The sequence below is a fragment of the Bubalus kerabau genome, chromosome 8, assembly GCF_029407905.1.
Source record: "Bubalus kerabau isolate K-KA32 ecotype Philippines breed swamp buffalo chromosome 8, PCC_UOA_SB_1v2, whole genome shotgun sequence".
Lineage (NCBI taxonomy): Eukaryota > Metazoa > Chordata > Mammalia > Artiodactyla > Bovidae > Bubalus > Bubalus kerabau.
Window position 1 is genome coordinate 85,773,068 of NC_073631.1, and position 15,979 is coordinate 85,789,046.

Below are 15,979 nucleotides of genomic sequence, written 5' to 3' on the forward strand. Positions count from 1 at the left end.
GACCCAGGAATCGAACCCAGGTCTCCCGCATTGCAGGCAGACGCTTTACCATCTGAGCCACCAGAGAAGCCCATAAATCACTGAAAATAGTCATATTAAGTATAATAATATACTATTACTCTATAATAACATACAGTATAATAATATAACATCTAGTACTATATAATAGCTAACATTTATTGCATGTCTGTTGTTTGCCAGACCCCCTCCTAAGTGTTCTGCAAGTATTAATTCATTTAATCTTCACTAATCTGTGAAGTAGTTGCTGTTTTTTCTTTTTGTAAATGAGAAGGCTAAGGTACGGTGAGTGATATAAAGAAACTTCAAAGTCACACAGACAGTGAATGGCAGGGCCAGACAATTGCCTTGGCAGCTTAGCTCCAATGGAGGCTTTGCCTCTCTCTAACCACCCTTCTTTTTGCTCTGTCTAAACGACTTGAATTGGCAAAGCTCTGAAGGCGACACTCAAGTACCAGGCATAAAAAGAAAACTTCAGTTTCCTAATAATCAGATTAGTGCTAATAATCTCATAGACTAATCAGATCCTTGGAGAAGGCAATGGCACCCTACTCCAGTACTCTTGCCTGGAAAATCCCATGGACGGAGGAGCCTGGTAGGCTGCAGACCATGGGGTCACGAAGAGTCGGACACGACTGAGCGGCTTCACTTTTCCCTTTCATGCATTGGAGAAGGAAATGGCAACCCACTCCAGTGTTCTTGCTTGGAGAATCCCAGGGACGGGGGAGCCTGGTGGGCCTCCGTCTATGGGGTCGCACAGAGTTGGACACGACTGAAGCGACTTAGCAGCAGCAATCAGATCCTGCTTGGTAGCCAACAGGTTGGTAAAAATTAAAACATCAGTTAACATGGCACTGGTGTTATGTAGAGAACATGTGTATGTATATTTCCTGGGACCAGCAACCCTGGGGTTACCGGTGGAATTACTGACACTGGCATAAGGGAGCCTCTGTCAATCCCTGCAAAACCGAGAGTGGCCAGGAGGGGGCAGCAGGTGACGCGCCAGTCGCTGGGGGATGGATGAACACAGCACAGTGGCTGAAAGCTGTGAACAACAGTAAGCCAGGTGAGCAGACAGATGTACAGACACAGGCAGGTAAGGTTGCTGTGCCATTTATATCAGTGCAAAAATACATTCTTCATAAACGATACTCTAGTTTTCACAGATACATAAGCTCAAAAGAAATCATCAAACAGATTGAGCATCTTATGGAGGAGCTCGAATAAGGGAAGAAGGGAAGGAAAAAGAATAAAATAAATAACAAATACGTAAAACTAAGTAACATGACTAGCACAAATTAATGGTGCTAATGTGTGATACACTGAGAAATACCACACACACACACACACACAAATGAGAACTAAGGCTAAAAAATAAGCAAAAAGCAATCAGAAAATACATACCATGGAGGCACTCAGAGAATGCTAATTCCAGGATAAACCACCAAAACCTCATATTCGAGCTTAATTTTCAGCAATCTGTCTCCCCTCAATTTCAAGAGTGGCTTCAACTGGTAAATTAAGGTCAGGGTAACTCAAAGGCAATTTGTTCATGTTCTTTATTGGTTGAGGAAAGTGTGGCTTTTTTCCTTCTTCAGAGAAAATTTGTGTTCACTGGCTGCTAATTAACATCTAGCTGGCCCTGGCATTGTGCGCTAGTCATGAAGTTGATTTCCCCTTCAAGGCAATGCTCTCCTACATGGTGATGAAAGCAAATCCAGAAGGAGGACACTCCTGCATTTAGAAACACACACTGGAGTCAGGCACAAGCCTTGGGAGCTCAGGGGTTTGAAAGTGAGAAAAAGTATGAGAAGATAGTTTTTAGCCAAGCTACTTTCCAAACCATAGTTAACTACTATGTCTCTCAGAGACAGGCATACGAAGTATGTTGTTGATAATCTTTTTGGTTTTTAAAAACCAGAAAATATTCAGTTCAGTTCAGTTCAGTTCAGTTGCTCAGTCATGTCTGACTCTGTGACCCCATGGACTGCAGCATGCCATACCTCCCTGTCCATCACCAACTCCTGGAGTTTACCCAAACTCATGTCCATTTGAGTCAGTGATGCCATCCAACCATCTCATCCTTTGTTATCCCCTTCTGCTTCTGCCCTCAATCTTTCCCAGCATCAGGGTCTTCTCAAATGAGTCAGCTCTTCGCTTCAAGTGACCAAAGTATTGGAGTTTCAGCTTCAACATCAGTCCTTCCAGTGAACACTCAGGACTGATCTTCTTTAGAATGGACTGGTTGGATCTCCTTGCAGTCCAAGGGACTCTCAAGAGTATTCTCCAACACCACAGTTCAAAAGCATCAATTCTTCGGTGCTCAGCTTTCTTCAGACCAACTCTCACATCCATACGTGACTCTTGGAAAAACCATAGCCTTGACTAGATGGACCTTTGTTGGCAAAGTAATGTCTCTGTTTTTAAATATGCTGTCTACGTTGGTCATAACTTTCCTTCCAAAAAACACATTAAAATTAAAAATAAAGTTGAAGGATGTGAGTGGTAGAGACAGATGGCAAAAAAAAAAAAAATCTGAATATCCCCAAGATAATTCTATTTTTATGCATATTTAGATTTACTAAAAGTCTTCACTTTTAGTTTCCTGACAGAGCCAGAACCAAGTACCTAAGAGAATCAGCACGATTCAACTTTATGTATATACTTTATGTATGTACTGTAGTTGAGCACACGTACCTGTGTGTCTATGTGTATGCATGTATGTGTGCACAAGGACTCTCTCCAAGTGTCAATGTTTGCACCTTCTCTAGGTGCGATGTTTGAACATTTCCTTTGCAGTGGCCTAGAATGAGTTTGCTGGAGGAAGTGCCTAGGGTAGGAGTCAGGCTGGGTAACAAAGTCAGTGGCTATAAATACCCTCACATCACACTTAAAACTTAATGGCTTTTTGTGAAGCAAACTACTCAGAATAATTTTCTAGAGCCGTATTAAGTCAAGAGGAAGCAAGCAACGGCATTATTATGGGATCAAAACCAAAGTGATAAGCTTCACTATTTTTCATCCTGCCTGACCTGTTATTTCAATATCCGGAGTGTTAATTCAGTTCAGAATCACAAATCATTGGAACCAGACGAGACCAAAAACATCACCCTCTCTCCTCATTTCGAGGCTGGAGAAATGGGCTGGAAACATGGGGAATACAATTGGAAAAACAAGTTTCCTGCCCTGCATTCCAGGGCCCTTTCATTGAGACACGGAGTCTTTTGCTATTAATCACTTTCTTGGGTTACAAGGCAGGCGACTCCAACTTGTGTGACAAACCTCTCATGGCCAGGAGGGGGCGCTAGAGGTTAGTATAAGTGAATCCATCCAACTATTGACCTTTGTAAGCAGGAAGCATGAATTGAAAGCAAATCAGATGTACAGCAACATCACAATTTGCATTAACATGAAACAGTCCAGTGAGGAGAGAAATTAATTCCTGAGTCACAAACTGCCAAGCAGGTTTCTTCGGGCGCAGGCTCTGGAGATTGGCTGACTTGGCTCAAATTCTTGGTGTGTTTTTATTCCCTAGGCAACCTCAAGTAAGTTACTTCACCTCCCTAAGCCTCTGTTTCATCTGCATATTAGGCATAAGTAACACCATCTTTATGCTTGCAAAGAAGGGATAAATATGTACAATGTTTCACATTCAAAAAGGGTATCTTTTATCATCTAATGGATCAGTGGTTTCTGTTACGACTTTAAGAAAATTAGTCTTTTAAAAAGGCCATCAGGTATTAACACAAAAGTGCTAGAAAAAATTTACTTTTTGAGGTCCATCACATTAATGAATGTGGGTTCCTCAGGTATATCTTACGTTCAGTGTGCGCTGGTATGTGAAGGCTATTCTTAAATTTCTATAATCTTTCTGAGAGTTTCCTGGTGGTCTCTTGTGTATTATAATTTAAAAAGAAATCACATATGTTTATTTATTTATTGAGGAGATGGTGGCATGGGTTTTGTAATTTGTTAGACTTGGGTTTGAATCCAGGCTCCATTACCTTCTTCTTAAATGACCCTGAGAAGACGAAACTCTTAAACATTCTGACTCTTTCATCATCAAATGTGATTGAATATAACCAATTTGAAGTATTATTACAAGGATTAAAATGGTATAAAAATTAAATCGTACTTAAGACCAACTTAGATAGTATTTTTTTAAACCCAGTCTGTCATAGTCCCTGGCACAGGATGAATAATGTATCCAGAGTAAGCATCGTTCTTCTCATTTGCAATGACTTGCCCAAGGACACATATCCTTCAAGTGGCAGATTTTGGACTCCAGCAGTCATTCTATCTTTTCCAAAGCAGTATAGCCTCACAGAATCACAGGGTCTCATATCAGGCTCTCCAAACATCCCCTTTTGGTGCTTCCATCCTGAGAAGGACCATTTTCCCTCAGCTCACCGTTTATGGGATTACACTGCTGTCTGTCCAGAGAGTCAAGCCCCAAGCAGAGCCCTGTTACTGGATCATTCACTTTGACGAGGAAGTTGGGAAGGCTGACAGCCACGTGGATTCAGTATGATCCAGCAGCTTCACCTCTTTTCCTCTGAACCCATCAGAGCCTGTCACTTTAAAATGAAATCTTCAAAGAATCCAGAGACTAAACCCTTAATTTCTTAAAAACACACTAAACAGATGAAATGCCTCTAACCCAAGGCATTGAGAAAGAAAAAGACTGAAAGGAAACTCAGGAATCCAGAGAGGGGAAGTTTTGTTTCACAGAAGAGATACTGGGATTTGGTAGAGATATATTGTTCAGGTAGCCAAGAGGGAAGACACAAACCTGAAATTTAAATTGAAGCAAACAAACTGGAATGGAGTCTTAAGACCCCAAAGTGGTCAGTAAGCACCATATGGTGTAGGTATGTGGGTAACTGAGCAGATGTGAGCATCCTGATGAACCGAAGATGGTTACAGAAGCTCTCGACGAGCCCAGTGATGCAGAACCCAGGCCAGATTATCCTCCCTTTTCCCCCACCAACTCTAACCTGACAACACTCTGGAATTATGGAGAATTTCTTCTGTGAAAGGCAGTGGGAGAAAAGAGAGAATAAATATTAAGATCATAGCATTAAGTCACCCCATCTCCCCATTAGACAGCTCTCCATAGTCAGATGTTCTATCATTGTGTAACCAAAAGTGGAGTCCTGCTGCTTCAAACTGATAGAGAAACAAGGTTGGTGGAGAGAAAATTTTGTTTTGTTTTGGGATGCTGAAAAGCAGGGGTGAGGAGTGGGAAGGGAGGATGCCTGTCCAAAGGCCAATCCCCCAGCCCACCTGACAATCAGGGAGCAAGAGCTTTCATAGACAGAGGGAGGAGGCTACATGCAGAAACAGCGCAGTCAGTTCTGTTATCTTACAATCGGTTATCAGTGATCTGACCAGCGTCGTCTTGATTGTGTTAGGTACAGTTAATCTTCAGCTACAGGATCAATTCAGTTACAGTCTGGTCATCAGGTGGTTAACTTCTCCAGCTGTTGGGGATTTCAGTCTCTATAAGAGCTCACAGGATAGGGCTCAGAATATTACCTATAGCCCTTGAGAAGGAACTAAATACCCTTGACTATGCTTAATGACCAAACTATTATTTGGTCTCCTTTCTTTTTCTTTGTGTCTGCATGTTTATTTCCATAATTAAATTTATTCTTTTGCTAAGGTTTTTTCAGACCAAAGGCAGGCAGAGGACTTGGGGTGACAAGGACCATAGGGTCCTGCTCTGTTTCTGTTGCCTCTTTATTACACCCAAAGAACTTAGCATAATGTCTTGTGCCTAATGGCAGATTCATGAATCAAGTTTGGAAAATGAGTCCTATGGGATTTCTAAGGTGGCCGTCTGTGTGGTCTATACTAAGCTGGGAGTCCTTGAACTACTTACTGTCTTCATATGGAGAGGATGTGCTAGTGTTTGGTGAAGACACTCCTTCACAATAAAGCAAGAGTCATGTTCACACACACCAATGGAAAGTCTGACTCGATGGACTCAGCCAAGCCCTAATGGTGTTAAACCATTTTCAGCAATGCTTACAGACTGTCCTGGAGGACAACACTGTTAATGCAGACAGGCTGTCACCATTCCAGATGTTAACTCTGATTGTCCTCAGGGCTTGTAAGTTGTTCTTTTCCCCCAATTTCCTTTTTTTTTTTTTTTTTAATTTTATTTTATTTTTAAACTTTACATAATTGTATTAGTTTTGCCAAATATCAAAATGAATCCTTTGACCAATATTCTCTAAATTTTGTCCCTTAAAAAAACTCCAACTTTCTGGTTTATTTATTCTCCTCTTTTTTTTCCCCCCCCAGTGTGTGTGTATTGTACAGGTCATCTAGAACAACCTCAAATTTCCAGTACCAAAAAGCTGTCTAGAACAGCCCGCCTGGAGTGCATGGTGTCCGGTGTAACAATTTCTATCACATCTGCATATTGGTATCAAGAAAGACCTGGTTAAGCCATACAGCGCCTGCTACACATTTTCTCTAACAATACCATCAAAACGGAATCAGGCATTCTGTTGAGCAAGTTTGAGGCAGATATGATACCTGAAACTTCTACATCGACCCTCACTGTTTACAATGTAGGGGAACAAGACTCTGCCACCTATTACTGTGCCCTCTGGGATGTGCACGGTAGAAGACATTAGAGTCACGCCATTCAATAAATGATCCTTGGGTTTTTCATTCACTATCGTGAGTTAGGAAACCACAGTTACCACCTGTATGCTTCTGTGCAGTTTTCTAGGTAAACTTTTATGTGGGTGACTCTGTGAAGTTGCCAATCCCACATTTTCTCCAAGAGGAAGCTTTGTGCTATACAACACAGGGAGCCCAGCCAGATGCTTTGTGATGATCTAGGGGGTGGGGGTGGGGTGGGGGGAGGGGAAGGAGGTTCATGTATACAATTATACATATATTATATGTAATGTATATATGTATTTATATATGTATAATTATGTATACATATGTATAATTATGGCTGATTTGCACTGTTGTATGGCAGAAACCATCACAACGTTGAAAAACAATTTTCCTCCAATTAAAAAATAAATAAAAAAAAAGAAGTACCTGCAAATAACCAGGATCCTGTTTTCAGGAATCGTCTTGCTCTCCAACAGGCTTTCCCAGGGCACCCATGTTTATTCATCTGAGTAAACCTCCACAACACACTGTTTTATTTTCTGCCAAGATATATACACCATACTATCTGTGACTCCTTTTTAAATTTAATTAATTAATTAATTTTTGGCTGCACCACATGGAATGTGGGATCTTAGTTCCCCGACTAAGGATCAAACCTGTCTGCAATGAAAGTGTAGAGCCTTAACCACTGGACCACCAGGGAAGTCCATGTGACATCATTTGTATGATTTGTATGTCATTACATTTTTTTTCTGATCCACTTATCTCCTTTGATTAAAATTGTAGATATTAGATTCAGTTCAGTTCAGTCGCTCAGTCGTGTCCGACTCTTTGCAACCCCATGAATTGCAGCACACCAGGCCTCCCTGTCCATCAGCAACTCCTGAAGTTCACTCAAACTCATGTCCATAGAGTCGGTGATGCCATCCAGCCATCTCATCCCCTGTCGTCCCCTTCTCCTCCTGCCCCCAATCCCTCCCAGCATCAGAGTCTTTTCCAATAAGTCAACTCTTCGCATGAGGTGGCCATAGTACTGGAGTTTCAGCTTTTGCATCATTCCTTCCAAAGAACATCCAGGGCTGATCTCCTTCAGAATGGACTGGTTGGATCTCCTTGCAGTCCAAGGGACTCTCAAGAGTCTTCTCCAACACCACAGTTCAAAAGCATCAATTCTTTGGCGCTCAGCCTTCTTCACAGTCCAACTCTCACATCCATACATGACCACTGGAAAAACCATAGCCTTGACTAGACGGACCTTTGTTGGCAAAGTAATGTCTCTGCTTTTCAATATGCTATCTAGGTTGGTCATAACTGTTCTTCCAAGGAATAGGCGTCTTTTAAATTCATGGCTGCAGTCACCATCTGCAGTGATTTTGGAGCCCCCGAAAATAAAGTCTGACACTGTTTCCACTGTTTCCCCATCTATTTCCCATGAAGCGATGGGACCAGATACCATGATCTTCGTTTTCTGAATGTTGAGTTTTAAGGCAACTTTTTCACTCTCCTCTTTCACTTTCATCAAGAGGCTTTTTAGTTCCTCTTCACTTTCTGCCATATTAGATTAAATGTTACTTATTCAGCCTGGAATCTAAAATGTAACAAACACATGATGATCTAGCCACAAGCAGGGCTGACTACAAGGATAAATATATCAAACACATGCCTGGAAAGGCGATATTTGATTTTGCACAAAACTTATAGATGCTGCTACTTACTGGGTCCAAGTCAAAGTCTACTTGGGATTGGAGTGTGGGGAGTAGTTCACTTTCTGAACTACTGAAGATTCCACCTATGCCACAGTACGTGTTTGCCTGTCACTGTGAGCCAGGCGTTGTGCTCAGCAGACACTGAGAATGCCACATGCCTGTCAGGTCTGGGGGCATTGCTGTAGCGCCCCCTCTGCCCCTGGGCTGCCAGTCCCCAGTGAAATGATAGTCCTCACATTAAATATTAATACTTCTCACGGTTATACATCTCTCAGGAATTCCGGTAACTCCTAGCTCAGCTCATGGTTTATAATTTGTGTTGTTTTGCTGTGACAAAACAAATAAGATCTTTGTCTTCTTCCACTGTGATTTTACTTAGGTAAAACAGATGAAAGTAGATTTGCTCTGGTTAAAAGAATTGAAGGATAAATAATTCTTTGGTTTGTTTTCTCAAATAGCTCTTATGTTTTCTGATTTTTCAATAGAATACAATTATCTGTCTACACAAAGGGCCTAGCCAGGTGGTGAAGACTTTGGTCTCTTGTATCAGAGAGACCTAGGTCTGACCTGGGCTCTGGCATTTACCAGCCATGAGACAAGTGGATCCCTGCTATAGTCCATTTCCTCACCTGTAGAATAGTGGTCCTTGTAGAGCATCTATAGGTACAGGAACACACACACACACACCCCCCAGGGCTTTGTACCTAGGGCTTAGCACCACATTGGTCATAGGGGGGCTGACTTACAGTTTAAAGATAGAGTAGCTAGATACAAAGAAAATCCCATGAGAAGCCATCCCAAATCAGTTTCGACAAAGGGTGCACACAGGTGAGAATAACAGTGGCTTGCTCATGGACCAACAAGCCCTATGTGGGTAGGGGGGACAAGTCTATACGCGGAGTCACTTACGCCTCCTACTCTTCTTTAGACCAATGTGAGCTTCACTAAGGATACTGGCCACACATATCAAAGGCAAACCAGCCAGAAGCAAACCAGCCTGATCCATAGAACACCGAAAGCACTTTATAAGGATGAACAGTACCGAAGACAGAAGTGGCTCAATTAATGTCTGTTGAAATGAAGTCTATATTTCCATTATCATTGGGGTGTTTGCATTACCACTTTCACGCATTGGAGAAGGAAATGGCAACCCACTCCAGTGTTCTTGCCTGGAGAAGCCCAGGGACGGGGGAGCCTGGTGGGCTGCCATCTCTGGGGTCGCACAGAGTTGGACATGACTGAAGTGACTTAGCAGTAGCAGTTGCATTACCTAATGGGTGGATGGGGATTTTCTATAGATGGATACATGAAATCTCCTGATGATTTGGATTTAACTTCTTCTTATACCAGAAGCGGGTGATTCACAGTGACTGTAAGTAATAGAACCAATGTAGTATTATCTAATTAATGCTGAATATGAGAGCTGAAGAACTAATAATTTCAAAATGTGGTGCTGGAGAAGACTCTTGAGAATCCCTTGGACTGCAAGGAGATCAAACCAGCCAGTCCTAAAGGAAATCAACCCTGAATGTTCACTGAAAGGACTGATGGTGAAGCTGAAGTACCAGTACTTTGGCCACTCGATGCAAAGATCTGACTCGCTGGAAAAGACCCTGATGCTGGGAAAGGAGAAGGGGGCGGCAGAGGATGAAATGGTTATATAGCATCACTGACTCAATGGGCATGAATTTGAGCAAACTGCAGGAGATAGTGAAGGACAGGGGAGCCTGATGTGCTACAGTCCATGGGGTCACAAAGAGTCAGACACAACTAGCAACTGAAGAGCAGCAAAAGTCTAGGAAAACCTTAAAAGTCAGTATTTTCTGTAACATATCGTGTATTACCAACTCCTCACACATACTAACACTGTGGGAAAAGTGATGTGTGTTCCCTAAGAGTCAAGTTGGAAAAATCACAATTCTGCAAATTGCTAGGTCCACCTGGAAATCCATATTGACTTTTTTGACTTGAGTGACTTTACTTTCAACCCTGAGAATGGGTTTGGAGAATTAGCCCAAGGCAGAGGAAAGGGCACAGCTTTGTAGTGATCATGTCTGGAGTTTGGGATCATGGAAAATTGTTTTCTATGTCACTACTGTGGCTCCTATATGGTCTAATAGAAAACTTTTATTACTTTTGAATTTTAGCTCAGAATTTATTTTTAAGAAAAATTCTCATATTTCATAATATTAAAAATACCTCAGAAACTACTGAGCACTTGGAGACAACATGTAAAAATTGATGGTTAGAAAGGCTCTGTCTTGACCACTTTTTATCCCCCCTCCTCCAGCAGCTTTTGCTTCTTTACAAAATAAAATCTTATTTTCTCTCCTGATTTCCAGTGAGCCTATCTGGCAAGTGAGAGACCATGTTAATGCTCAAGGTGGCTTGTTGGGCTTAAATGTCTTTTCTTCCCCTTATTATAGACACTGTAATGTACAGTTAGTGCCAAAAATATGCAGTCTTCTTTTTTTTTTGGCCGTGTAGCTTGTAAGACCTTCAGAGAAGGCAATGGCACCTTACTCTAGTACTCTTGCCTGGGAAATCCCATGGACGGAGGAGCCTGGTAGGCTGCAGTCCATGGGGTCGCTAGGAGTCGGACACGACTGAGCGACTTCACTTTCACTTTTCACTTTCATGCATTGGAGAAGGAAATGGCAACCCACTCCAGTGTTCTTGCCTGGAGAATCCCAGGGATGGGGGAGCCTGGTGGGCTGCCGTCTATGGGGTGGCAGAGTCGGACATGACTGAAGCGACTTAGCAGCAGCAGCAGCAGCTTGTAGGACCTTAGTTTCCTGACCAGGGATCCAACTCAGGCCCTCAGCACTGAAAGCAAGGAGTCTTATCCACTTGACCACCAGAGAATTCCATGCAGTCTTATTAACCCTATGCTACTGAGAGGGAACAGGTAGGAAGGCCAGGGGTCTCCAAACGGAGGAAATTGGCTGCAAATGTCAGACATTTTTTTTTTTTTTTAATCTCTCTATTAAGTGGCAGGAGGAAACAAAGTAGTGATATATTTTTTCTCCTTCTCTATACAAATTTAAAAAGAGGTTTCTCTTAAGATACTGTGTTGCCATAATGACACCTGGTTCCACCTGAACTTAACTTTTCTCAAATTTTGAGCTAACCAATACATTTTTCTTATGGAAATGTTTGTCTTAAGCTCTGTTAATATACTATGCATTTACCCTAAACTCTGTCTTCAAGTCGGTTCCACCTAAAGGCTCAGAACTGACTTGACAAACCAGTATGTTATCCTCATACATTGTTCTCCTAATTCATGTAAATGGAACTATTTGTATGGTGATCTGCCTTTATACAAGATTCCAGTCAGTCATTTTATGGCCCAGATGACTGGTGCCAAGATTATCTCAAAATGCATCTTGTGGGTGAGGGGCCTGGTGCCATTCTCTGAGTTTTTAGACATTCCTTTTTTTCATTAACAGACTGCTAATAACTATATAACATCCGGCTAAAAACTAGCAGGCTGGTATTCTTTCTGCCCCCTTCTGATGTCTATGTCAGAAGCTTTCTCTATCTCTTTTATACTTTAATAAAACTTTATTACACAAAAGCTCTGAGCGATCAAGCCTTGTCTCTGGCTCCAGATTGAATTCTCCTCTGGAGGCCAAAAATCCTGCCATCTTTCCTGGTTCAGCAACAACCTTTCACAACAACGTTCTTGCTTTCTTTACTTCTGTTTTGTCCAGATGCAGTGATTGAGCAAGAACTGTACACTTCACTGCACAGAGGTTGTTTCAGTCTGCAAGGTTGCTGGCACTCCTATTGCCTGAGAACATGACCCTCTACCTCTCACAGAAAGTTGCTAGAAAATCAGCCTCATGTGATCTTCACCTGGAGAGCCCGGAGAAGATAGACTTTCAGCTTTGACTCTGTGAGTGCCCTTCTTTGGGGCATGGATTTCTCAGCCAGTTCAAGGGCATGAGGGGATGCTAAGGGGCAAAAAGGATGGACTCTGTTGAAGGTTTTCTGTTTTCTCCTCAACTTCCACTCTTCACATTTCTCCAACCTGCTCTTGATGCAGGAGACTAACCCCTATGGAGTCCACTAATGGGCACCTTCGCTCGTTGATTTTCATTTAATTTTGGCCCAGATGGAATTTGAAGTTCAAAGAAATGAAGACTGTGTCACCTGACCAAAGCATTCCTCCCTCGGGCACTAGGATTTTGAAGCCCTGGGTGGGGGTGGGGGGGGGGAGGGGAAACACATGTTCCTCTCTATTAAGTTTATCAGTTAGAAAGTATAGAATTCAATGATACTCTCTCAGCACCTGTCTGGTTTCCTGTTTTCTTACTGAAGGAGCAGGGGTACATCCTGTTCTGTTAAGGACAGGATCTTAGTGGCTTTTTGGAAAGTGAAATGAAACACGCTTGGTGAGGCCTTCTTCCTACTCTTCAACCTGTATTACTTATCTGGGGGCAAAGGTAACCCACTTATTTGAACATCTGTTTGATTTCTTCTTTTTGCTCTTTCAGATTGACTCTCCATTTCTTTTAACTCTCCTGTATGCCTTACAAGTCAGACCTTCATGAACTAGACTAATGGTCTTATTTCTGGTGCTGTTTGGGAGACTGGAAAGTGGGGGAAGAGTGAGATCAGGGTTCCCTCCATGACAGTGACCTTGGATTGATTGCGTTCTCCTCCAGTGACCAAATATAGTGACATCTAACTCATAGCCAGAAGGTTTAAGTCCAGGAGCCAAAAGATGAAGGTGTAGGAGGACATTCTTTTTATACTGATTAACCCCATGGAGGAATGTGTTTCCTTTACTAAAACCTTGGGAGGCTGTTTCCTCCTCCTCCTGTTCCTCTTTTCTACCTGATCCTCATCCTTTTTGGGCACTCTGCCTGTGTAGACAGGATGTATGAGTACAAATATTCATCTATGAATATTGCTCTGAGTATGCACATTTGTTTCTCTATTTCTTAGATTTGGTTAGGATTTTTTTCCTGGAGGCTCAGATGGTAAAGAATTTTCCTGCACTGCAGGAGACCCAGGTTTGATCCCTGGGTCAAGAAGATCCCTTGGAGGAAGAAATGGCATCCCATTCCAGTATTCTTGCCTGGAAAATTCCATGGACAGAGGAGCCAGGCAGGTTACAGTTCATGGGGTCACAAAGAATTGGACACAACTGAGTGACTAACACTTTTTTTTTTTTTTAAGTAACTTCCAGTGAAATAAGTCAGACAGAGAAAGAGAAATACTTTATGTTATCACTTATATGTGGACTCTGAAAAGTAAAACAAAAGAATATAACAATAGCAAGATTCTCAGTATAGAGAACAAGCAAGAGTTTACCAGTGTGGAGAGGGAGGTGGGGAGGGGCAAGAGATAGGTATAGATTTAAGAGACACAAACTACTGTGTACAAAATAAATAAGCAAAAGCACAGAGAAATAGAACTATTGTTTTGTAATAACTTTAAATGGAGTATAATCCATAAAAATACTGAATCACTACATTGTACACCTGAAGATAACATAATATTGTAAATCAACTATACTTACTTCAATAAAAGTATAGTTGATTGACAACAGAGTTACCCATGCCAGCAAAGAAAAAGTAATCTTTTATTTCTTGATTATTTTGCTTTTTGTTGGAAATGCTATTCCAATGGAAGCAAAGGAAAATATGTAATTTAATAGCAGGAAGGAACATATGTTTTCACTGTAGAGTATCCACATATAACTTTTCATATACACACAAATGCTGATACCAAATCAGGAGTTTGAAGATCAGATATTTACTTAAAAAAAAAAAGTGTTCAAGGTCAGTTATGATTAAAGAACTGTAACCATAGAGTTTGTAAAATTCACAGAAGAAGAAGATGAAATGAAGACCTAATATAATAGCCCCTGGGAACCTTGGAGTACCATTAGAGACAAGAAAATGAACACAAACACCCCTTATCATGACTGTGACCACATCCTTCCCAACGTGGAGCAACCTTGGTCCTGAGTCCAGACCTCAGCCCTGACTAAACCTCAGCCTCAGCTTGCAGCATTTCCTGTGCTTCTCAGGTCTATACCTCATATCAAAGAAAAGAGCAAAGGGAGTCTGATGGCTATCAATTGTACCCCTCCAGATGTTAGTAACTGTGCCCTGAAATGTCTGCTTTGACATCATTTCCTGTTGATGTGGATTCCTATTTAGAGACTATGAGTGTTGAAATGGCCTGATTATCTCAGAGAGAAAGAAGACAAGGTGCATTATTTAATTTCCCAGAGATTTTCAGTCACTGTGAAGAATTTGGGCCAAAGGTACTGACAATGAACATAATGGACTTGATAACCATTTAGCTCCCACTGGTTGCTAGATAATTTATCATACGTATTCAGAAGCTCATATGATTATCATTAAGAAAAACTCTGCAAATAAGTGTGTTTCATGGAAGAAGGGATTTATGCTTAGTGAGGGTAGTTATCAGTCCAAACAAATAGTCTTTGCTGCTTCAATTGCACTATTGGGCCACTGTGAACCCCCTTAGTGTTTGTTAACTGTATAAAGATATACTTTGGTATTTGTGAGCAAATATGGGTTGACCCAGACCTTTTGCCCTACCTAGGGGAGCCTGCTCTGGACATAATAAGTAGCCACTCAAGAAGTGATGGCTCGAAGGTCATTGGGGCACCTCTTAAAGAGTTCTGTTTCTGTACACTCTTCTCTAGGACTCTTCTCCCTAGTGGAGAATAAAAGTCTAAGAAAAGTCCAAGAAAAGTCTATCTTCTGTGTTTTGTGAATTTACTTTACCAGGAAATATAGATGGGATACATAATGAAGGCTCCAAACCCCATGCTTGGACTTAAATAAACAATCATAATAATATACAATGAGGATAATGTTTCAGAAATTTATAATCATCATATTTTTATTTTCCTAAATGAATCATGTAGTTACCTGTAGTCCTTCTTCTACTGAAACTAACCCATGAGATTTGCCACCCATGGAAGGTGACAGCAGCTTTGCCCAGAACAAGCTCACTTTTGCTTCTTTTATTTTGCCTATTTTTCCCAGATTTATTGAGATACAATTGATATACAAGAAGAGAACTGGACATGGAACAACAGACTGTTTCCAAATAGGAAAAGGAGTATGTCAAGGCTGTATATTGTCACCCTGCTTATTTAACTTATATGCAGAGTACATCATGAGAAACGCTGGACTGGAAGAAACACAAGCTGGAATCAAGATTGCCGGGAGAAATATCAATAACCTCAGATATGCAGATGACACCACCCTTATGGCAGAAAGTGAAGAGGAACTAAAAAGCCTTTTGAAGAAAGTGAAAGAGGAGAGTGAAAAAGTTGGCTTAAAGCTCAACATTCAGAAAACGAAGATCATGGCATCTGGTCCCATCACTTGATGGGAAATAGATGGGGAAACAGTGGAAACAGTGTCAGACTTTATTTTTCTGGGCTCCAAAATCACTGCAGATGGTGACTGCAGCCATGAAATTGAAAGACACTTACTCCTTAGAAGGAAAGTTATGACCAACCTAGATAGCATATTGAAAAGCAGAGACATTACTTTGCCAACAAAGGTCCGTCTAGTCAAGGCTATGGTTTTTCCAGTGGTCATGTATGGATGTGA

The 15,979-nt window shown here is 41.4% G+C and overlaps 1 long non-coding RNA gene across 1 annotated transcript; it reads left to right on the forward strand.

Moving 5' to 3' along the window:
- Positions 1 to 691: 691 nt before the first annotated feature.
- On the forward strand, positions 692 to 13,472 carry LOC129658606 (uncharacterized). Its single transcript, XR_008717442.1, has 3 exons — positions 692 to 838; positions 12,080 to 12,264; positions 13,320 to 13,472. It is a non-coding gene; the product is annotated as an uncharacterized LOC129658606 (long non-coding RNA).
- Positions 13,473 to 15,979: the final 2,507 nt, after the last annotated feature.